Source organism: Geotrypetes seraphini, chromosome 1 (genome assembly GCF_902459505.1).
Source record: "Geotrypetes seraphini chromosome 1, aGeoSer1.1, whole genome shotgun sequence".
In the NCBI taxonomy this organism is placed as follows: Eukaryota; Metazoa; Chordata; class Amphibia; order Gymnophiona; family Dermophiidae; genus Geotrypetes; species Geotrypetes seraphini.
This window is the reverse complement of record NC_047084.1, coordinates 546,607,064-546,632,327: the sequence shown is the minus strand read 5'-3', so window position 1 is coordinate 546,632,327 and position 25,264 is coordinate 546,607,064. Positions and strand designations below refer to the sequence as shown.

At 41.7% G+C, this 25,264-nt stretch overlaps 1 long non-coding RNA gene across 1 annotated transcript in view; it reads left to right on the top strand.

The window, feature by feature from the left end:
- Window positions 1-24,957, top strand: part of LOC117352605 — a 42,697-nt gene extending 17,740 nt beyond the window's left edge. Inside the window, exons 3-4 of the long non-coding RNA XR_004537732.1 lie at window positions 3,819-4,217; window positions 23,366-24,957. This is a non-coding gene — a long non-coding RNA (uncharacterized LOC117352605). The remainder of the gene's footprint in view (window positions 1-3,818; window positions 4,218-23,365) is intronic.
- Window positions 24,958-25,264: the final 307 nt, after the last annotated feature.

The window sequence follows — 25,264 nt, the reverse complement described above, 5'->3', positions numbered from 1 at the left end:
TGGTTGTTTGCCACAATCAAGTAGGCAGAGGAGATTGCCCTATGAATCTATCTATAGATGGTGGCCTTGGAAGCAGGTCTGCTTCGTCTTGTGTGATTGGTTAACATGAAAAGGTGACCTGAGAGACAAAACGCATTAGTGACTTCCAGGTAACACAAGAGAACTCTCCGGATGACCAAAACCTTTAAGGCCTTGATGCATCGCAGAGATTGCCTGCAGGTGAGCTTCTGCTCAACAGAACAATGCTTTCGCCTCCTGCCAGAGCGGAGTGCTCCTGGTGCCTCCCTTCCTGTTGACATAAACCACTGCAGTGGCATGGTCAGAGAAGACTCTGAGTGCTTTGCCTTCTGGCAAAGACTGCAGTCACTGAAGTGCCAGATTAAAGGCTTGCAGTTCCAGTCTATTGACAGACCATTTTCACTGAGACGGAGTCCATTGTCCTTGAACAGGGTGACTGTTGCAATGAGCCCCCCAGTCTGATAAGCTGGCATCCCTCATTAGGATGACCCAGGAATCAATCTGAAGCAGAGTTCCCTTCACTAGTGGGCAGAGCCACCACCTCATGCTGCTTCGGGCTGCTGGTGTCCAAGGAAATGGAACTTGCAGGGAGACTCTCTGAGGCAACCAGTGAGATAACAACACCTCCTGCAAGGGGGGGAGGGGCATGTGTGCCTTTGCCCAAGGCACTACCTCTTATCGTGGCTGCCATCAACCCAAGGATCTAAAGGTAATGCCATGTGGTGGCCAAAAAAGCAAACAAGATGCTAGGAATTATTTAAAAAGGGATGGTTAATAAGACTAAAAATGCTATAATGCTTCTATATCGCTCCATGGTGCGACCTCACCTGGAGTATTGCCTTCAATTCTTGTCTCCTTATCTCAAGAAAGATATAGTGGCACTCGAAAAGGTTCAAAGAAAAGCGACTAAGATAAAGGGGATGGAGCTCCTTTTGTATGAGGAAAGACTATAAAGGTTAGGGCTCTTCAGCTTGGAAAAGAGAGGGCTGAGGATAGATATGATTGAAGTCTACAAAATCCTGAGTGGAGTAAAATGGGTACAAGTGGATTGATTTTTCACTCTGTCAAAAATTAAAAAGACTAGGGGACACTCCATGAAGATATAAGGAAACACTTTTAAAACCAATAGCAGGAAATATTTTTTCACTCAGAGAATAGTTAAGCTCTGGAACACATTGCCAAAGATTGTGGTAAGAGCGGATAGCATAGCTGTTTTTAAGAAGGGTTTGGACAATTTCCTGGAGGAAAAGTCCATAGTCTGTTATTGAGAAACAATGGGGCAAGCCACTGCTTGCCCTGGATCTGTAGCATGGAATGTTGCTACTCTTTGGGTTTTGGCCAGGTACTAGTGACCTGGATTGGCCACCGTGAGAACGGGTTACTGGGCTTGATGGACCGTTGGTCTGACCCAGTAATGCTATTCTTATGTTCTTTTGCAGGTGCTGCCTTGGCCAACATATATGTAATTTGACCACAAAGTTTCTGTTTGTGTGCTTCTGGAAGAAGGTTTTGGCCTTTTGCCTTGTTGAATAAATTCCCCAGATATTCTAGGGATTGTGCAAGAACTAGGTGGCTCCTTTAAAAGTTCACAATCCAGTCCAGACTCTGTAATGTGTGTATATTGAGTATCTGCTGAGCCTGAGTCTTTTGAGGAACCGGTTCTATGGTTTAAATATCTAACAACATTGCTTGAACTTTTTCCGCCTTCTCTGGCCTGCCCACCAGAGAATCCATGAACTATTTGGAGAGAGGGCACACAAACTCTATCTTGTAACCCTTTCTGATAATCTCCAGGACCCAGTGATCAGTCAAGTTCTGTTCTCAGACCTCCAGATAGTCCAAGAGCCGACCTCCAATCTTCAAAAGAGGGGATTGAGAGTAATGGTGAGAGCGCTGTGACCCACGAAAGGACCTCCAGCTTTGACCTCTGGCTGCTTGAGGTCTGCTGTCTTGTAAATATCTTGTGCACTGGCCATAATATCATCTAGGCCCTTCCCAAACAGCATCTGTACCCTGAATGGGAGTCTGCTCAGCATTGTTTTATAGGTAGAATCATCTGCCCATTGTCTGTTCCAAAGCATATGGTGGATAGAGATCGATGACTCTGATTATATCATAGATAGCATCTGCTATGTAGTCTACTCCTGCTAACACAAGCTGTGGCAGAGGCTCAGCCTCCATCAGGTTCTGATTTCACAGCCTGGAATGGCAGACGCGTGCAACAAAGGAGGCTGTGGCTGCAGCCTTAATTCCTAAAGCACTTGAACTGCCTCCTGAGGACCATATCCACTCTGGGGCTCTATGGATCCTTTAAAACTATGCCTCCCTCATTTGGTAGGGAAGTGTGTTTGGTCACCTGTGCTACCAGAGAGTCCATCTTTGGTATAGCAAACATTTGCAGGAATTCATGATCCATGGGGGTACAATTTAGTCAGGGTTTTAGCCACCTTCAAGAAGCCTTAAGGGGTTTCCAGGGCTCTGTGACCAGGATCTTCATGTCTGGGTTCAACGGAAAAGACGTGGGAAGAGCCTGGACCTTGCTCAGAAGAGAATACTGGGAGAATGGGGTTTGTGAAAAGTCTATCTTTAGTTTTTAAAGGAATTTGATAATGATCTCCAGCAATGCAGAGGTCCTAAAAAGTTGTCAAACGGATGCATCCTCTCCCTGGTCTATGATTGATATTGCCTCCTGGTCCTCCATATGAGAGGCTGCTTCTCCCATCAATTCTAGAGACCGTACCTTCAAAAAAGATAGACCATTTTAGTAGCCTTCCTCTAGACCTGTTTCTGTCTCATAAAGCGTACAGGGACATACTTAAAGATCTCTCAGTATGTATACCTTTGAGGAAATATGGAAGAGGGGATATATGATAGATACTTTTTAATACCTATGTGGCATAAATACGCATGAAATGAATCTCTTTCAATTGAAAGGAAACTCAAGAGTGAGATGGACAGGATGATGATAAGAGGTGATAGGTTCATGAGTAATTTAAGGAAATATTTTTTTATAGCAAGGGTGGTAGATCTGTGTGGAATAATGTCCTGGAAGAAGTGGTAGATACAAAGATTATATCTGAATTCAAGAAAGTATGGTACAGTCACGTGGGATCTTTCAGGGAGAGAAGGAAATAATGGATTATGTAGATGGGCAGACTAGATGGGTCATTTGGCCTTTATCTGCCGCCATGTTTCTATGTTTCTATGATAGGGAGGAATCCAGCATAAATCCTAAGTAGCCAAGGAAACCACAGAGGTAATCAAAATGTTAAACAATATTGGTGATAAAGCAGCTTGCTTTGATGTTCATGGAATACTATGAGCATCAGAGCAGCATCAGAGAATTTAGTGCTCTGGGCCATGGTAGAAACCTCTAACGCGGTTTAGTAAAAAAGGGGGGGGGGGTTTATTGTCCGTTACAATATTGTCATGACTCGATTTTTGTTTATTTCAGCAATTGTTTATATGGAAATTTTACATGCAACTCAGTGTGGACATTGGTTGTTTTTGTTTTTAATTTGTTCATTTTAGTTATTATTTATATAGTGTTATATTCATATACTATGGGCTTATCTAATTTATTTTTTAAAAGTGTTTTGATGTTTTATTTGTCCCTATGTCAGGCATTGCATTTTAACCTGCACAGATTTTGGGATATAAATATTTTAAAATATATAAATAAATAATGCTCACTGTGTTGGAGACACACACAGCCTGAGATAAGAAAGTGTATAGGCAGTGCCTATGAACCTTGACAAGAATGGTACTACATTGACCACAGTATCATACTGTATTTATAGTGAAACCAGGAGAAGCATTAACTATGTTACTGCCACTGTACATGATCTCAAGCCCCCAGCAGAGAGAGAAAGAAGAGAGCTGGCAGGTCATCCCTCCTCTCTCCACTTGTAGCTCTTCCATGTGACCTGAGTCGAAGACCCTCCCACTACCATCGGGCCTCCTCAGTTGGCCCTTTAAACTGCAGGAAAAGCTCTGGGGCACCACCAATCTCAAGCCCCCAACAGAGGAGGAAAGGAGCCAGCGAGTCATCTCTCCACCAGTAGCTCATCCACGCAGACTGAGTTAACGCCCCTCCTACCACCATCAGTCCTCCTCAGTTGGCTCTTTAAAGGGTCATGCCACAGGAGGGCCTATACCACTGGTGGGCCTCACCGAAGTGTGGACCAAGAGGCCCAAAGGTCAGTGAGTAAAAAGAATTTAGATATAAGATGTTTTCCCATACTCTTTGTGTGCTAGAATGATTGATTGCATAGAGTACCCTGTTCTAAGAGTAGAAATTGTAATTGCTTTGTGTCCCAGAATGATTGATTGATTAGAATATCTGTTTTAAGAGTAGGAATTGTATCTACACAAAAAAGAAAATCCTGTACACATAAAGCTTGTAACTCCTCAACTGTAGAACATGGAACTATCTCCAAGATGAACTGGGAACTAACAACAAGCCTGATACTTGTAAACATAATCTTAACTAAAATAAGGCTAACACAGGGAGCTGCCCAAAACAACTACAATCTGACTTACACTATTCAGACAAATAATAAAATACCTCTCAATGGGGCATATGAATTAAACATCAAACATAATTTCAGCTTGAGTCAAGAACCCACATAAACCATTTGCCACCAAAAATGGATATAATAGAGACCCCAGGAGTAATTGTAGGAAACAGAAAGACAAAACCCAGAAAACCCCACAAATACAAAATCAGAGATTGTAAGAACCTATACCAAATAGTATACACTAGAGAATCACTACCAGAAGATGACCATGTTTAAATACCTACGTAATGTAAATGCGCTTGAGTCGATTTTCTTTCATTTGAAAGGAAACTCTGCAATGAGAGGGCATAGGATGAAGTTCATCAAAGGAAATACTTTTTTTTACAGAAAGGATGGTAGATGCATGAAACAGTCTCCCAGAAGTGGTGGAGACAGAGACAGAGACTGTGTCTGAATTCAAAAGGGCCTGGGATAGGCACGTGGGATCTCTTGGACAGAGAGAGAGATAATGGTTACTGCGGATGGGCAGACTAGATGGGCCACTTAGCCTTTATCTGCCATCATGTTTCTATGTACATAAATGCACGCCCAGTCTGCAATAAGACCTTAATAATAAAAGACCTCATAACAAATAGCCAGGCAGAGATAATATGTATAGTGAAGACATGGATATAGGATGAAGATTTCCCTGTGCTATCTGATCTTTGCCCATCCAGAAAAAATAAAGAGGCGGGGGCTAAATCATTTCTCACTCTACAAAAGCTAGACAACTGCAATGAACAAGGTTTGGAAAATATGGCCTGCAACTTGAAAAACCAAGAATGCTATTAATATACAGACCACCTGGAAATTGTAATGTGGTAGAAGATGAAATCACTAACCTAATCTCTCACTACGCCACTAACAACCCCAATCTGATAGTCATAGGAGACTTAAACCTTCACCTAGAAGCAAAGGATGACCCTAAAGTACGAAACTTCCAGAACTTAATAGAACACTTCCCCACAGGTCCCTACTCACAAAGATGGACACTTTCATTTCACACTCAACAAACAGACCAAATCACAAGCTGATAGATCACATTCTATGGGAGCCAGTTATCTAGTCTGATCATCATCTCCTGAACTTCTCCCTAAAAATACCCAAAACAACGAAACAAAAACCAAAAGAAACTAAACAGATTAGAAAATATTGTAAGATATCCATAGAGGAATTCTGGTTGAAAGTTACTGAAAAGCTAGAACCGATGAATGAAGACAGAGGAAGGCATTGTAGCCTGGCAATACATAGCTAATAAGGTTCTAGATAAGATTGCACCAATAAGAACAAAAGCTGAAACAGCAAAATAACCCATGGTTCACAGAACAGCTAAAGGCCAAGAGAAAAGAAGTAAGAGGAGCAGAAAGAATATGGAAAAAAGAGCAAAGACTAGAAACCTACATGGACTGGAAGACAAAAATAAAACAATACCAGTTAGCAGTAACTGAAGCAAAAAAGTCATACTAAAACAAGATGATTAGTGGATCTGAAAATTCTCTTCCAAATGCCTCTTCAAAATTTACAACTCACAAATCTCCATAAAAGATATAACAGAAGGTGTAGCATCACAGCAACCAGACGTATACAACCTGGTACATTACTTTCAAGAAAAAAATCAGAATCATGGGGACATCATTCACACAAATTCCAATAGATAACATAGACTATTAACCAACCAAAAATTAACGGGGATGAAGGAAACCCATCTGACAGACGCTGGTCAAAATTTACTGCAGTTGGCATGCAAGAAATCTCAAGCTTGCAGAAAAGAATATCCAGAAAGCACTGCTACTTGGATATATGTCCAGCTAACCTGCAAACCCATGCCCCCCACACACTTTCTGCTATGGCTGAAAGACCTAATAGAACAAACAAAACGAGGCACTGTAGATGTCAAGTCCAACCTGTGGTCACAAAACCTTTATTTGCAGTTTGTATCAAAGTTTGATAATGAGTCTTTAAAAATCGCTAAAACAGGCAAAGTTTCAAAAGACAAAGTCCCGACTAGGATCCAAGTTTTGGCGATACCATCGTCTTCCTCAGGGGACAGTTACGAACTTGCAAAATACTGCTAACAGTGCGTGTGAATGCATCAGTGTGTCTTTGTCCAAAAAGAAGTGCCTTTTTGACAGGAAAATTGTGCCAAAAATGGCCTTTGGACATAAAGGACAAAAACACAGGGAAATGGTTTTAGAGGAGAGGGACCTAGGCTGTGGTTGCAGAAACCTTCAAAATTGATTTTTGAGAACCCTCCCCCCTCCCCCCAAATTTTCCCCATAGGCCATAATAGCCCTTCTCACTATGCCATCTGGTGCCTGCCTGCATCAGCAAAGGAACTCGGCTAGAACAAATGGAGAATAAATCTGCCTCACATATTTGTTGGACAAACCTGGTCTTTGGGCTACTAGTTGGACTGAGGTCAGACTGAGCCTCACCCCCTGGAAAATCTCATTGTGGGGGGGAGGGGGGGAAGATCACTATTACTCTTGGCTGAGCCAAGAAGGAGCCCAGACAGCCTGTGGTCAAGCTTCTGACTAAATCAGCTGATGACAATCCCTGAGCTATAAAATATACCAGCAGGCTGGCTAACTAGATGTCCCCAAGGGGATGATCCTGCTAGCAGCAAACTTTCATGATGTGATTCTGTGTCTTCTCCCAGGCAGAGATTTCAACAAGTGGAAACCTCTGGGCACTGAGCCCCCAAACAAATACTGAGAAAATAATACCCCCAAATAATAAAACTGCAAAGCAGATCAGAAACACTTCTGAGCAACTTGCTTGCAGAAAACAAACTGAGAGGGCAGGAGCAGGTAGAGTTGAAAACATGATTGACAGTTTCCTGCATGCAACTTGCAGGTTCAAATACAAAACCCTACGGTTCAGGATCACTAGACACAATGCACTAGAACTGTTGTTATGAATGCTGGAACTTTTTCTTGATACTAAGTGAGAGGCTTGTGTGTCAATGCTGTGAACCAATGGCTTATTGTACAGTTTCTAATGCAAGGTGAACACACAGTTTTTACTCCACACTATAGTAAGCTATTGGCATGTAAATTACCTCCATGTTAAAACATGTGCTATTAGATAAAACAAAATTCAAGAGAAACACTTTCACAGAAGTGTCATGACACAAAGAAAAACTGAAGATGGCCAGTGGTGCTGTGAAAGTATTTATTTCTAGATGACCCAACATGTACATGTTTTGGCCCAATGGCTTGCAACAGGGGTCTATTATTTCTATTACATAAAACAGCACATAAAATGGCAGTACTGTGTAGCTATTTGCTGCTGTAAAGCAAAAAGAGTCTCCCTTCCTGTCCAAGTGTAAATCAATCACAACTCACATATTGACAGAAAGGGATAAATTTTTTTGCTTTTCAGTAGCGATCGGCTAAATACTATTGCCTTGGAGGGGCATAATTAAAACATATGTCTAAGTCCAATTTGGGCATATGGCGATAGACCACCCAAGTCGGCAGTGGGAAAATGCCCATTTTTGAAAAATACATCTAGAATATTTTTTTCCCCCAAAAAAATCATCTATCTGGATACCAGGCTATTGTTTGTTCAGACTGCTAGGACATCTATCTTTATATCATATTTTCGACCAAAATTGTGTCCAAGTCCCAAATGCCCAGAAGAAGACATGGGAGGGGCCAATCTTGTAATGGACTGGTCACCCAGACATGGCAGCAGAGCAGTGGGGCACCTTACAGGGCACTGCTGTGAACATCACATAAAGGGTGCCGCATAAACATCTCACCAGAACTCCCTTATAGATTATGGTGAGCCCCCCAAAATCCACTATACCCACCTGTCTACAACCCCAATAGCCCTTATGGCTGCAGGTGGCACCTATATGGCAGTAGAGTACGGTTTTGCGGGGTTTTGGTGGGCGCACATGTTCCACCATAAATGTAGTGGTTAGAGTGGCTTATGGGCCTGGGTCCTCCTCTCTATGGTTCACCAGCCCACCCCCTCCAGGCTATTTAAGACACCCGTGTGCAGCTCTACTCGGCTTTCCTATACCAGGTGCTGATGTTTTCAAGTTTATTTAATCTTTGATATACCGTTTATCAAAAACATACTTAAACGGTTTACAATTACCAAATATTATTAAAATAAAAGTTAAAAATAAAAGTAGAGGGGGGGTGACAAAACATGTTGACTTACTGGTACCAATGGGAAATGTTGAGAAATTAAAATCATAAGAGAAAATAAAATCATAAGAGGGATGGGTTTAACACACTAGGGTAAGTGTCGCTTCAAAAGAAGCGTTTCAATTCGGTATTACTGACTGCATAGAGGCTTTTTTGGCTCTTTATTGAAATGAAAAAAGTCAAAATTTGTAGGCATCTTTAAAAAGGAATGTTTTTAGTTTAGATTTGAACTTTTTGAGAGATGTTTCTAGTCTAAGGTCAGACGGAAGGACATTCCATAGAATGGGGGCAATGACAGAGAAGATAGTTTTGCGGGTTGTGTCAAGAAATAATTCATGTATAGACGGGACTGAAAGCAGATTTTGAGTAATGGAGCGCAGATTCTGGGTAGGAGCATATGGAATAAGAAGTTTATCAATGAATGCTGGTGAATTGGACTGCTTGGTTTTAAATGGAACTTCAAGCTCAAAGAATATGGCTTGCTTTGTTAATTATTTTAGCTTTGGTCAATCAATGTGTATAAATCAAGGACCTGAGCTATAATATCCACAAGCTGTTTTTTTTCAAAAAGTAGCCTCAGCCCCACCACTCCACCGCTTTGTTACTTTGCCATTGCGGGAAGAATTACATGAGAACTCATCATTGGCTGCTTATGCTACTATTTTAATACATTTTGTTTTACTTTCAAAAAATTTTTTCCTTTTCAAATAATTATTTAATCCTTTAGTATACTAATGTACTTAGCTTTTTTTCTTTTTTTCTCTGCTGAGCCAACGTCCGAGAGTTAAACCCGACATGCCATGTTTCGCACTAAAGAGTGCTTTATCAAGGGTCTCCCATGACCGCCCGAGTCATCCGACTATTCAGATTTGAATGTAAATCTGAATAGTCGGATGACTCGGGCGGTCATGGGAGACCCTTGATAAAGCACTCTTTAGTGCGAAACATGGCATGTCGGGTTTAACTCTCGGACGTTGGCTCAGCAGAGAAAAAAAGAAAAAAAGCTAAGTACATTAGTATACTAAAGGATTAAATAATTATTTGAAAAGGAAAAAATTTTTTGAAAGTAAAACAAAATGTATTAAAATAGTAGCATAAGCAGCCAATGATGAGTTCTCATGTAATTCTTCCCGCAATGACAAAGTAACAAAGCGGTGGAGTGGTGGGGCTGAGGCTACTTTTTGGAAAAAAAACAGCTTGTGGATATTATAGCTCAGGTCCTTGATTTATACACATTGGTTTTAAATGGAGACAGGTGTGTACTTTTTTATTCTGATCTTTGTGGGGGGTCAGTGAATACTGGGAGTGTGTGTGTGTCTTTACTTTCCCCCTCTTCTACAAAACCGTGCTAGCGGATTTTAGCACAGATAGCCGTGCTGAATGGCCCGCGCTGCTCACGATGCTCATAGGAACTCAATGAGTGTTGGGAGCAGTGCGGGCCATTCAGCGCGGCTCTCTGCACTAAAAAATGCTAGTGCGGTTTCGTAGAAGAGGGGGTTTGTCTCTGCAGTAGTTATTTGGTCACTTTGGATACCTTTTTGGCTCTTATACCTGTTTTTTTATTTTTTATTTTTTTATTTATAAGTTTTCACATTAATTAACAAGCATATCATCTTGTACAGAAAGTGTAATTAAGATAACATAGTATTGAAATTACCATCCAAAAAATAATTCAAATTATAATAGGAAATTATTTCTCTACTTAATCACACACTAGTCCTCAATTTATTAGGATCCATGATTAGGAAATAGGAGTGATTGAACCATCTAATAATTATCAAGAAAGCTCACTATCTGATGCTGAAACAGAGCTAAATTATTACTCGGACTTAGATATTATTCCATTTCAAGGCGCTTATTGGAGAGGAAAGCCGTCAACTGAGCCGGTTCAAAAAACACATATTTTAAAGTGCGATACCTCACTACACATTTACAAGGATATCTGAGGAAAAATAAACCACCAATTTGAGTCACACCCGGTTTCAATAATAGAAATTCCCTTCTTCTCTTTTGAGTCTCCCTAGAGACATCAGGAAAAATGTGAATATGGAAACCCAGGAAGTCTCTGGATCTATTTTTAAAGAAAAGTTTAAGGATCCAATCTTTGTCTGGAGCCAAAGCCACAGACAATAAGAGAGTGGCTGAAATAGCCACTTCTCTATCTGATTGTTCCAATAAAGCGGAAACGTCCAGGGAAAGTTCCTGAGGTTTTCCAACACCTTCTTTCTTCTGAGAATCCTGAGTCTTTGTAGGTAGATAATAAACTCTTGACAAAGGTGGTAAAGAGTTCTCAGGAATTTTAAGTATTTCCAGAAAGTAATGCTTTATCATTTCACTTGGGGAAATTGACAGAACCCTTGGAAAATTAATTAAACGTAAATTATTAATCCGGCTATTGTTTTCAAGTACTTCCAATTTTCTCCTTATAATCAAATTATCCTTTACAAGTAGATCATGATGGCTTCCAATCATTTTTATATCCTTCTTTTCTTCTTGCATATCTGATTTCAATAGTTTAATATCCTCTTTCAAAGTTTTTATTTCTTCTTTCTGGTCTTTCAATTCTTTATCTAAATTTTTAATTTGGGGATTCAAGGAATTCCCCAATGCCAATACTAATTCCCAAAGTGAATCTAGTGTAACTTCTGGGGGCTTAACTGGAGCAAAAGGAACTATTAGTGTAGTATAAGCAGGCTCAGGTGATTGGTTTACCTCCCCAGTGCCTTATTCCTCCATAGCAGAAGATGATCCGGTCGCTGGTTTTTCCAAAAGAAGCAAGTCCTTTTGAGCCATTTCCTGCAGCGAGCCCTCCGATTCACTGGCCTCTCGAGGGGAGAATACTGCCTCTTCGGACACACTCTCCTCTCGCGGTGAGCTGGCTCCCAGCGGCAGCGGCTGGAGGGGAGGCGTCCTGACGTCGGGGCTCAGAGTGACGTTTAGCCCGTGGGTTTCTGCCGAGGCACTCCTCTCTGCCGGCACTCTCAATGAGCGATTCCCCGAAGCAGCTAGCTCCTTTGCAGGCGTCTGAAAATGTCCTCGATTGTAGGAACTATGGGCACTAATCGCTGGGAGGCACCACCAACGCTTCTGCCCCGTCTTTTTGGCATCGTTGAAGGGTAAGAGAAAAAAAACTCTCAGACGATCTGGCAGCATTCAGATAGCGGCAGCCATCTTGGATCCCCTTATACCTGTTTTTACATTGTTTAACTCACAATGTTTAAGTTTCATCCAGGATGTCTAGTAAAACATTTGATTATCCTTGCAGGACGACTAAGTCTAGGTTGGCCCACATCCCACCCACATATTGCCCTAACCACTCCTCCAGATACATCCCTTTCAGCTCTGGGCACACAGCGGCATTTAGAGGCATAAAAAGTCCCATGATACGTCCAGAAAGTCAGTTTGATTATTGGCACTTAGATGATCCGTCTTTTAGGTCGGCCAAGTGCCAACTTGGGTGGGTTTTTAGACGTGTTTAAGTTTTGATTATGAGCTCCATAATGTGTGCTGTTTTATCTAATAGCACACATGGGTTCAGTCATACAACTAAAAGAATTTTCCTCTTGTTTAGTAATCTGGGCAAAGAATACCAAATAAAGGGGGAAAATCCCCTTATTTGACAGATTAACTCCAAGTGAAACATAGAAACATAGAAAGATGACGGCAGAAAAGGGCTATAGCCCATCAAGTCTGCCCACTCTTCTGACCCACCCCATTAAGTCTGAGTGCTAATGACCTAGTTCCTTAACTCTACCCTCGTAGGGATCCCACGTGTATGTCCCATTTATTCTTAAAGTCAAGCACGCTAGTGGCCTTGATCACCTGCATTGGAAGTTTGTTCCAGTGATCTACCCTTTCTGTGAAGAAATACTTCCTGGTGTCACCATTAGATTTCCTTCCTCTGAGTTTGAGCGGGTGCCCCCTTGTGACCGAGGGTCCTTTGGGAAAGAAGATGTCGTCTTCCACCTCGACACGTCCTGTGATGTATTTAAATGTCTCGATCATGTCCCCCCTTTCCCTGCGTTCCTCTAGAGTGTAGAGGTGCGATTTGTTTAGTCTTTCTTTGTACGAGAGATCATCCTAGTGGCCATCCGTTGAACCGACTCAACTCTAAGCACGTCTTTATAATAATAATAATAATAACTTTATTCTTATATACCGCCAGCAATCTTGCGACTTCTAGGTGGTTTACATTAAATAGAAACTGTAAATACAATAAATAATAGCTGTAGATACAATGAATAGAGCTGTACATACAACGAATTGAAGAGAATAACAGTGTGCATCTGATAATGTCATCATTAATAATAGTACCAACAGTTTGTGTGTAGGGTTAGGGTTAACATTTTACAAGTTCTGGTATATGAATGTGGCCTCCAGAATTGCACACAGTATTCCAGATGAGGTCTCACCATGGTTTTGTATAGTGGCATTATGACTTTAGGTTTGCGGCTGATGAAGCTTCTACTGATACAGCCCATCATTTGCCTTGCCTTGGATGAGGCCTTCTCTACTTGTTTGGCAGCCTTCATGTCTGCACTGATGATTACTCCCAAGTCTCGTTCTTCTGAAGTCCTAGCTAGTGTTTCTCCATTTAAGGTGTAAGTTTTGCATGGATTTCCGCTGCCGAGATGCATGACCTTACATTTCTTAGCGTTGAAGGCCACCTGCCATGTCGAGGACCAGTGGTTTTATTTATTTATTTATTCAATTTTCTATACCGTTCTCCCAGGGGAGCTCAGAACGGTTTACATTAATTTATTCAAGTACTCAAGCAGTTATCCCTCTCTGTCCTGGCGGGCTCACAATCTACCTAATGTATCTGGGGCAATGGGGGGATTAAGTGACTTGCCCAGGATCACAAGGAGCAGCATGGGTTTGAACCCACAACCCCAGGGTGCTGAGGCTGTAGCTTTAACCACTGCGCCACACACTCCCCTCTGCGCCACACACTCCCCTTGGATGAACCACACAGGATCAAGAACAATCATTATGCAAGATGGCGGAACGAGTGGGCATCGCTTCTGCCTCTGGTAGAGGTATGCATGGAACTAGGGGCATGGGTAGTGGGAACCAGGGTCTACTGAACTACCAGGAACAATATTTTTTTTTTTTTTTGGGGGGGGGGGGGGGTTGAGATCCACCAGACTACCATTATTTTTTGGGGTGGGGAGGAGGGCAAGTTTCTGTATTTGTACTTGCTTTAAAGTTTTCTGCAGCAGTTCTCTGCATCAGGGTGAATTAGCTAATAGCCCTATTACCATCCATTTACATAGGATGTGCTCTGGTGTCTAACTCAGGGATTTGCATGGAGTTAGCTTCCATACAAACCCCTTTTGTCTGCACAAGCTTTCTGCATTGGTCCCGGAGCATTGCACAATTTAAATCAAGCTACACCACCATCTGTCACATTCTGTGTAATCCTGTGTAAATTCAACTCGACAGTCTCTTGTATCTAATTTGAATATACTAAAAATGTTTACTATTATAAAATGCAAAGTAAAATTAATATGAACAGTAGATGGCAGTGTTAGCATAGCTTACAAGTATATAAGCAGGTTAAAATACCAACTTTTCCTCATAGAAATGGGCTTATTTTCTCCAAAATTATGCGGCTTCTTATTTAATGACTGGATGCACAATAAAGTTGAAATCCTCGGTATAGTAAAATTAAAATAGTTTTAAGACCCTTTTTATCAATGTTCAGAAATGTATGTTGACAACAAATTCTGTAGCTACCTAGCACATGCCTTGAGTGCATCCGCCCATTTCTGCTTTACATGCAGCAAATACGAGGACTGATTTTAACTGTCTGGAGAAATTCAGGAATAAATAGTGATAGATATTTTGTGATTTCTTAGCACTCAACATTTATTTCCATTTTCATTTTTTGAGGCGCTAGGGAGATGCGAGACAAATGAAAGGCTAATGTTGAGAAGTTCAACATCTCTCTGCATAATGAATATTTATAACCATTTTTGCTCACCTGGGGTTATTTACAGAGAAGAGACAGTATTGCTCAACAAAGTAGGCTGGTTTTGTTTAAAGTAAACCCAAATCAGTGCAGCTCATTCTAATGAAATTGGCATTTTAAACCAGATTGCTTTCATGAAATATTATCTTTCCACTGACTCAGAAAGTTGATTTGGGGCAAGGTAGTATTCCAGCCCTGCCACAGCACTTATCTGCTTGGTTCAGGAGTTTGGGGGTGGGGGACAGTCAAACACAGCCTTGAAATATTGTTGAAAGTGTGCAAAGGCCTGAGAAATGTTCTTTCTCTAAGGACAAACATTCTTGCTCCTAAGTAGAGCTCTGGACAGTGTAATGTCATAGGAAGGGCCCAATTGTATAGCTAGAAAGATTGGTGCCCAGCATTGCCGTGCTGTGCTCGCCTCCCCGACCCCTGCATACCTCTTGAAATGTTCATTGGCATGATCAGCATCTTCCACCTGCTGCTCATGCCGGCCTCAGCTCCCTTCTGACATCGCAAGTCCAGGAAGGGAGCGCCTCTAAGGGAGGTAGAGGCACTCCCTTAATAAATAAAGAGATAAGTACCAGTTACTATTAAATTGAGATATAATAAAAATATAATTAAAAAAGAATAGAAAATAATGATTCAGTGACAATCGGGTTGTTGCAATTATTTTGCGTATATCCATAGAGGCATTCAATAGTCCTCCGAGGATCAAAAAATATCTCTTTTTTTTTAATATGATTGTATATGCTGGATTTTATTTAGTATTGTTTACTTAGGACTCCTTTTACTACTAAGGTGCATTAGGGCCTTAACACGCGGAATAGCGTGCGCGCTAGACCTTAACACCAGCATTGAACTGGTGTTAGTTCTAGCCTCATAGTACGGGTTTAGTGCGCGCTAAAATCCTGCGTGCACTAAAAACGCTAGCTCACCTTAGTAAAAGGAGCCCTTAGTGTGTTCCAGCATTTGATTAGCTATATGTGTTTCCCTTTCTTTCAGCATTTGCCCGCCGTCGCCCTGTTTTCTCCATTCCGAAGACAAACTGACTGAACAGCTGTTCACCGATTCCTCCTTGCTTTTTTCCTGCTGTGGTCCGAGCCCAAGAGGAAATAGGAAGTTGTGTCATTGGGGGCGGAGCACGGCGGAAGAAATGCGTGGAGGAGGCCACGGGCAGCACTTTGGTCAGTTTGTCAGCAGGATGGGGAAGACAGGGCGATGTCGAACTAGCACCAAATGAAGGGGCAAGGCTTGCTGGCCGAGGAAACCCTCTGGACCAGTTAGCTTTTTTTTCCTTTTTAGTAGAATGGGTGAGGGGTTTAAAGAAGTTCCAGACTAGGAGTGGCATGAAGGGGTTCCATGACTAGGAGGTGACATGAAGGGGAAGAACTTGTGAGGCTCAGAAACAGGAGATTTAGAAAGATGGTGGGCAAATGTCTGGAGAGAGATAAGAGAAAAGGAGAGAAGTTGGACGCGGAGTGGTGTGGATGGAGTGAGAAAGAGCCATTTAAAGGGAGGACAGTTTGGAAGAGAAAGAGAGAGATGGTGGATCTGGGAGAGGGAGGGAAAGACATAGGATGGGAGGGTAGGGTAGTTGGGAAGAGAACGGGAGAGATGGTGGTCCATCGTGCCCAGCAGTCCGCTAATGCGGCAGCCCTTGGTCAAAGACCAGTGCCCTAACTGAGACTAGCCCTACCTGCGTACGTTCTGGTTCAGCAGGAACTTGTCTAACTTTGTCTTGAATCCCTGGAGGGTGTTTTCCCCTACGACAGACTCCGGAAGAGCGTTCCAGTTTTCTACCACTCTCTGAGTGAAGAAGAACTTCCTTATGTTCATATGGAATCCATCCCCTTTCAATTTTAAAGAGTGCCCTCTCGTTCTCCCTACCTTGGAGAGGGTGAACAACCTGTCCTTATCTACTAAGTCTATTCCCTTCAGTACCTTGAATGTTTTGATCATGTCCCCTCTCAATCTCCTCTGTTTGAGGGAGAAAAGGCCCAGTTTCTCTAATCTTTCACTGTACGGCAACTTCTCCAGCCCCTTAACCATCTTAGTTGCTCTTCTCTGGACCCTTTCGAGTAGTACCATGTCCTTCTTCATGTATGGCGACCAGTGCTGGATGCAGTACTCCAGGTGAGGGCGCACCATGGACCGGTACAGCGGCATGATAACCTTCTCCAATATGTTCGTGATCCCCTTCTTTATCATTCCTAGCATTCTGTTCGTCCTTTTCGCCGCTACCATCGACTTGTCCGTCATAACTCTTTCCTGGGAGGTCTCTCCAAGTACCGCCCCAGACATCCTGTATTCGTGCATGAGATTTTTGTTACCTATATGCATTACTTTACACTTATCCATGTTGAACTTCATCTGCCTTGTTGATGCCCATTCCTCGAGCCTGATTATGTCACATTGCAGATCTTCGCAATCCCCCTGTGTCTTCACTACTCTGAATAACTTCATATCGTCCGCAAATTTAATCACCTCACTCGTCGTACCAATGTCTAGATCATTTATAAAGATGTTGAAGAGCACGGGTTCAAGCACCAAGCCCTACAGCACCCCACTGGTGACGTTCTTCCAGTCTGAGTATTGTCCATTTACCCCCACTCTCTGTTTCCTATGATCCAGCCAGTTTTTAATACACGTAAGTATTTCACCCTCAATTCCATGGCTTGGGGAGGGAGGGGTAGTTGAGAAGAGAAAGGGGGAGATGGTGGACCAGGGAGGGAGAGAGATAGGAGGACAGTTGGGAAGAGAAAGGGAGTGAAATTGGGCCTTAGGATGGAAGGGAGGGAGGGAGAAATGTTAGGTCTGGGGAGGAAGGAAGAGAGAAATGTTAGGTTTGGGGGTGGAAAGGAGAGAGAGATACAGTATCTCGTTTATTCCTTCCATCTTATTCAGCATTAAGGGGGTAGGGAAGAAGAACCGAAAAGAGAGGGAGAAATGTTGAACCATGGGGAGGGGGAAAAGAAGAAGAGATGGACCCATGGGAGGGCAGGAAGGAAGAGAGGTGAAACATAGAAACATAGAATATGACGGCAGAAAAGGGCTGTAGCCCATCAAGTCTGCCCACTCTAATGACCCACCCCCAGACTTCACCCGGCTAGAGATCCCACATACATATCCCATTTCTTTTTGAAATCGAGCACGCTGCTGGCGTTAATCACCTGCAATGGAAGTTCATTCCAATGATCGACTACCCTTTCGGTGAAGAAATACTTCCTGGTGTCGCCATGAAATTGCCCACCTTTGATTTTCAGCGGATGACCTCTTGTGGTTGAAGGTCCTTTAAGAAAGAAGATATCATCTTCCACCTCGATGCGGCCCGTGATATATTTAAAAGTCTCAATCATGTCCCCCCTCTCTCTACGTTCCTCGAGCGAGTATAGTTGCAGTTTATTCAGTCTTTCCTCATATGGGAGGTTCTTGAGTCCCGAGACCATCCTGGTGGTAATTCGCTGAACCGACTCGATTCTCCGCACATCTTTTTGATAATGTGGTCTCCAGAATTGAACACAATATTCAAGATGAGGTCTCACCATGGATCTGTACAGGGGCATTATGACTTCGGGCCTCCGGCTGACGAAACCTCTACGGATGCATCCCACCATTTGTCTAGCCTTGGATGCAGCTTTCTCCACCTGCTTGGCAGTTTTCATGTCTGCACTAATGATTACTCCCAAATCACGTTCTGCCCTAGTCCTAGCTAAGGTCTCACCATTCAGAGTGTAAGTTCTGCATGGGTTTTTGCTGCCAAGGTGCATGACCTTACATTTTTTGGCATTAAAGCCCAGCTGCTAAGTCGAGGACCAATGTTCCAATAAGAGCAGGTCCTGCTCCATACTGTCGGGTAAGGTGCTGTTATCTACTATGTTGCATAGTTTGGCGTCGTCGGCGAATAGTGTTATTTTACCTTGAAGCCCTTGAGTCAGGTCTCTTATGTATATTTTGAAAAGGATCGGTCCCAAGACTGATCCCTGTGGCACTCCACTGGTCACCTCCGATGTATTGGAGGGGGTACCGTTAATCACCACCCTCTGGATTCTACCGCTTAACCAGTCATTGACCCATGTCGTCAATATCACTCCCAATCCCATCGAAGTCATCTTGCTCAACAATCTGCGGTGCGGGACGCTATCAAAAGCTTTGCTGAAGTCCAAGTACACGACGTCTAGAGATTTCCCCATATCCAGTTTCCTTGTAACCCAGTCAAAGAAGCTGATCAGATTGGATTGACAGGACCTTCCCTTTGTGAATCCATGCTGCTGGGGATCCTGTAGATTCTCCTCGGTCAGGATCGTATCTAATTCTTGTTTAATAAGTCTTTCCATGAGTTTGCTCACTATTGAGGTGAGACTGACCGGTCTGTAATTCGCAGCCTCCGTTCTGCAACCTTTTTTGTGCAATGGAATGACGTTAGCTGTTTTCCAGTCCATGGGGACTTTTCCGGTACTTAGGGAAAGATTGAACAGCATGGATAGCGGTTCCGCCAGGACATCACACAACTCCCTAAGAATCCTGGGGTGTAGATTGTCTGGTCCCATGGCTTTGTTCACCTTGAGTTTTGATAGTTCACCATGGACGTTGCTGGGTGTAAACTTGAAGTTTTGAAACGGGTCTTCCGAGGTTTGCCTTGCCTGCAGTTGTGGACTGGTCCCCGGCGCCTCACAAGTAAAGACTGAGCAAAAGTATTCATTTAGTAGTTTGGCTTTATCAGAATCCGTTTCTGCATAGGTCCCGTCTGTTTTCCTGAGACGTACTATCCCATCTGTGTTTCGTTTCCTGTCGCTAATGTATCTGAAGAAGGATTTATCCCCTTTTTTAATGTTTTTCGCTAGTTGTTCTTCTGTTTGAATCTTGGCCTCTCTGACTGCCGCTTTGACTGCTTTAGACCTGGTCAGATAGTCTTCTTTTGTCACCCTGTTTCCTGTATGCTTGTAGGAAATAAAAGCTTTTTTTTTTTCCTTGACAAGATCCGAGATCTCTGCAGAGAACCACTGGGGCTTGTTCTTTCTCCGTTGTTTGCTTACTGTTTTTATATAGCGGTTTGTTGCCTCATGCAAGGTGCATTTCAGGATTGACCACATAGCCTCTACATTATTGGTTTCAGCTTGGTTTTGTAGCGCCTGATGGACGAAGTCTCCCATGCGTTTAAAGTCAGTGCCCCGAAAGTCGAGGACCTTTGTTGCTGTGTTAAGGTGGGATAAGAAGATGCTAGGGGATAGGCAGAAAGGGACAGAGAGATATAGCCTGATGAGTAGAGAGAAGGAGAGGGATTCTAGAAATGATGGAGCCATGTGGAAGAAGCCAAAAGGGGATGACAAGAAGATGAATGAGACAACAGTGAGAGAGAAGAGAGTACAGTGGTAAAAATGTGGTAATGGGGAGTAGGAAGAACTTAAATGTTGTGTTAGACAATGTAAAAACAGATATAAGTGCCAAAAAGATATCCAAAGTGACCAGATAACCACTGTAGAGACAAAGTAAAGCCCCCCTCCCACTCCCCCAGTGTTCACTGACCCCTTCACACCCCCACAAAGATCAGAATAAAAAAATACACACCTGTCTCCAGAACAGTAAAGCCTAGTGGAGCTGCACACAGGTGTCTTAAATACAGTTACAGTTAGTTTATTTGATATAACGCATTTCATAACAAATTGTAGCCAAATCAAGGCGGTTAACAAAGTTATAAAAATGGGTACAAGATTTTTTTTAAAAAAACAAAAAACAGACAGGGGAAAGACTGATACTGTAAACAAACTGGGACGAAAGGATATTCAGGGAAGGGATGAATTATAATATTTATAAGGGGAAATTAATAAAACAAAGGAAAAACACAAGAGGTTAAGGGGATAAAGTTTTTTTTTGTTTTGTTTATTCCGGGATAGGAAGTGTTTGTAGGTATTCACAGTCAAAAGCCTTTCTGAAATAATAAGCCGTCTGCTGTGACTTGAAGACTTTAAGAGATTTTTCCGATCTCAGATAAAGTGGTAGCGAGCTCCAAAGGCTCGGGGGCATCACTGAGAAACTTGACTCGTGGTTAGCATCCAGGAACATTTGTCAAAATGATGGTACAGTTAACAAATACTGAGAAGAGGAATGAAGATTCCTTGTTGGCATGTAAGGAATCAGATGACTGTACAGAAACAAAGAAATGCCAGATGATCGAATTTGAAATGTAAGAACATTATATTTGAAAGGAATCCTATATGCTATTGGAAGCATATGTTCAATAGCCTGGGGGTGGGCTAGTGAACCATAGAGAGAAGGACCCAGGCCCATAAGCCATTATAACTACTACATTTATGGTGGAACATGTGCACCCACCAAAAGTTTCCAAATTTATTAAAAATTTGATATCCCGCTTTATGGCACAGAGCATTGTTTGAGTTATAACCATCATATCTTTCTAACTTGATGTTATTTTATGCACTGAGGCGTTTATTATGATCTTTAAATGATAACAGGGTAGCCGTTCCCCATATATCGAAGGCTTATCTTGCCTCAACTTATCTTGCATTTTTTATTTAGGTCTCCTTTTATCAAGCTGCGGTAGGCAGTTAATGCGCGTGATGAAATGTCCGACGCGCTAACCCCTGTAGCGCACCTTGATAAAAGGAGCCCTTAGTTCCATGGTTGTGGAACAGTCTGCCTATAGATTTGAGAAAGGAAGAATCATATATAAATTTTAAAAGACATTTAAAAGCACACTTTTTTCAACTGGCTTTTTAAAATTTGAATAATAAGTTTGGGACTGCAGTTTGTATAATGTTATCTTTCTAAATAAAAATATTTTTTAGGGTATTAATTATTTTAATTTAATATTGATAAATTTTGGGTCATAAGATGATTCACGTATTTAAAGAAAAAAAATTCCTTTTTTTTTCTTCTCTTTCTTTCCTTTTTTATATGAGTGGAGTTCTTTTCAAAATTGTTTGCATTTGTACATTGTAAACCGCTTTTATCCTTATTTGGGCTGTATATGTGGTATATAAAGTTTTTAATAAACATAATCAAAGCGGCTTGTAAAAATATATAAAATCCAGGATTTAAGGGGCAAATCAGACTATATGACTGACAAAATGAAACAAGGTTAAACATAAGGTATCTAGGGGAGAAATACAATGTTTGAGAGAAAAGATAACCAATGAAGGCAAAGTACAATAAGGAAGGGGAGTAATCTTCTTTCTGCATGGAGGGAAAATAAAGTGTTTTCAGATTGAAGGCGTCTCTGAATAGAAAACATTTTAGGCTGGATTTGAATTTATCTAAAGATGATGTAGGTGTTTATGTGGCATCCTTTATGTGAAGTTCACAGCAGTTCCTGTAAGGTGTCCCACTGCTCTGTTGCCACGTTTGGATGACCAGTCCATTACAAGATTGGCCCCTCCCATGTCCAAATGGTCTTGTTCTGGATGTTTGGGACTTGGACATAATTTTGGTCGAAAATGTGGTATAAAGATAGATGTTTTTGCGGTCTGGACAAACAATAGCTGGATGGTCAGATAGATGATTAAAAAAAAAAATTGGACTTAGAAGTATGTTTTGATTATGCTCCTCCACAGTTCATGTTTACAGCTGAATAAAGAAAAACAAACAAACCTTATATATCATTTAATTCAGGGCTGCCCAAGTCCGGTCCTCGAGATCTACTGGCAGGCCAGGTTTTCAGGATATCCACAATGAATATGCATGAGAGAGATTTGCCTGCACTGCCTTCTAGGTATGTAAATCTCTCTCATGCATGTTCATTGTGGATATCCTGAAAACCTGGCCTGCCAGTAGATCTCGAGGACCAGACTTGGGCAGCCCTGATTTAATTGTTCTGAACAATAATGTAAGGGAAATACAAACTCAAGGTTGATGTCTTGTCAGGGAGGAAGAGAGATGTTTAAACCGTGCCGAGCTCTATCTTTATTGAGATGATGTGGTATACAAACTTAAGGTTTAGTTTAGATCTGGGCTGCAACATTTTCATCTGGGGCTGGTGAAAGAAGTAGGAACCAGTTATGGAGATTTCAATTACCTGGCTTCCTGGATCTGAACTCTCCCCAACCTGCAGCAGACATACCCCCTCTTTTATGAAACTGCGATAGCAGTTTCGATTGCGGGGAGCCGCACTGAATGGGCCTTGCTGCTTCCAACGCTCATAGGAACTCAATGAGTATCGGGAGCAGCGCGGGCCATTCAGCGCTGTTCCCTGTGCTAGAAACTGCTATCACAGTTTCGTAAAAGGAGGCTTTAGTTGTTAAGAAAAGCAAAAGCATGCTGTCAATATTTGGTGAAACACCTCCCAGCTATTGGTGACACAACAGCTTGTCCCAACACACTGGTTGAGAACCACTGGGCTAAAGGATATAGTTGCCTGAGAGGTCCTCTGTTTTGATAACAAAATGTTTGTCCATAGGACTTGTTATTCCATAAAAGCTGGTGATTTTTCTCTTTACTTTTCCCTTTTCTGTCCGCTATAGTCGTACTGTCTCAACAAGGAGACACAAAAATAAAGTACTGATAAAATCCGTAGTTAAAATAAGACTCCCCAGGTTCCATGCTCCTTTTCAGCTTCAAAAGGGCATGCCTCTTTTGTCATCCCTCTTTTATAACATCTCTGTGGCCACGTATCACAAGCATACTTTTGATCTCTTTAGTTGACCTCGATTGATGATGTCACAAGGGCCAATCAAGACTGCCCTCAGCAGTGGAATTATCCAGCAATGGAGCACTCTCCTCTCTCTCAGCTACTGCAATGGTCACTTCTCTCCCACCTGAATACAGGAGAAGCACACTTTTGATCTCTTCAGTTGGCTCTGATTGATGATGTCACTGAGTCTGACCAACACTCAGCAGTGGAATCTTCCTGCAGGTACCACGCTACTCACTTTTCTCCCCTTGCCCTGGCAAATCCTATTGTGAGAGTGCAACAAATAATTTGGACTCTGAAGATGAATTGAACCAGTCATTTTTGCTGTAATATCTTTTCCTGATACTTGAGTAGATTAATTCATTCCTCAGTTTCTGAGTAGAAAAGTATTTAGAAAGGAATGGAAAATAAAACGGAGCACAATACCTCTGTGTCAGTCTATGGACTAACCATATCTTGAATACTATGTACATTTCTGGCCACCCTATCTCAAGAAAGATGTAGGAGAAATGCAGAGAGAAGGGCAGCCAAAACAATAAAGGGGATGGGATAGCTTCCTTATGAGGAAATAAAACTAAGACATGTTAGGGCTGTTCAGCTCGGAGAACAGAAAACAGATAGGTGATATTATAGAGATATATAAAATCATGAGTAGGGTGGAGCGAGTAAATAGGAGCTAGTTGTTTATCATTTCATATAGAATTAAAATAGGATATGCTATGAAACTAGCATATTTAAACAAATTAGAGAAACAATTCTTTCACTCCACATATAAGTAAACTGAGAAATACTTTTTGCCAGAAGATGTGATCAAGGCAGATAGTATACCTGAGTTAAAAAAAAGGTGTTAGAGAAGTCTACAAATTATTATTATCCATGTAGGCTTGAGGAAGGCACCATTTACCTTATGGGGTCCTACCATGTACTTTTGACCTGGATTGGTCACTGTTGACGGACCTTTGATTTGAACCTGTATGGCACATCTTATGTTTTTAATACTCTTGCTTTCAGAACCTGTGCTAGCTGGCTCTTATAAAATATAGTTTAAAAACCCGCCTATAAATAACTAGTGATACTAATTCCTTTATTAGGGGTGAGAAAAGCCTGAGATATGAATAACCTGTTTTTTGACTGAAGAAGAATAGACTATGAGATACGAGTTTCTTGTTGAAGGGGTCAGCAACCTCTATTATGATTTTACCTGAATTACTTTGCCTGAAGGAATGTGGGCCTTGCTCATTATTTTAGGATAAGTTTCATTTCCTTAGTAGGGTGCCTTTTCTGGAAAATCGTGTGTTACATTTCTGTTTCTGCTGTAAGAAAGCGATAATGTACCTCGCCCTCCTGGACATGTAACCATTGAAACTGCAATGCTTAGATAAGTTGTGTATTTACTATAGGCTCATAAGGACACCCAGATGACCAATGGTATGCTTTGTATTAGGACCAATCATGAGTTATAAAACTGTCAATAGTTAACCTATAGAAACCCCCTTGTAGCATCCAATATGTATATGAGAATGGTATAAAAGAAGTTGCTTTTCCTCATTTGGACACTTCTGAGGCCCAGGAGTCCTGCATATGCTGAATAAAGATACTATTGTACTTTCTTCATGTCTCTGGTTTTTGTGGCTGCCCAAGTGACCTTTCATTGTGATATATATCTCTTTGATATCGATTGTTGCTAAATATACTGCTGGCTCCCCCAGGACTATGTGATGCAGTGTATTAACGAACTGGGATATTCACACTAGAATATTTAATAACACTGAACACTATTTTACTGAGATTTTATGCACAGATTTTGGAGAAAGTACACAAATGAAAAATTTATATTGGAATATCTAACAATATTTAAAAAGAGGTATTAAGAGATATATTTGTGAAATCTGATGGGGAGGTTTTT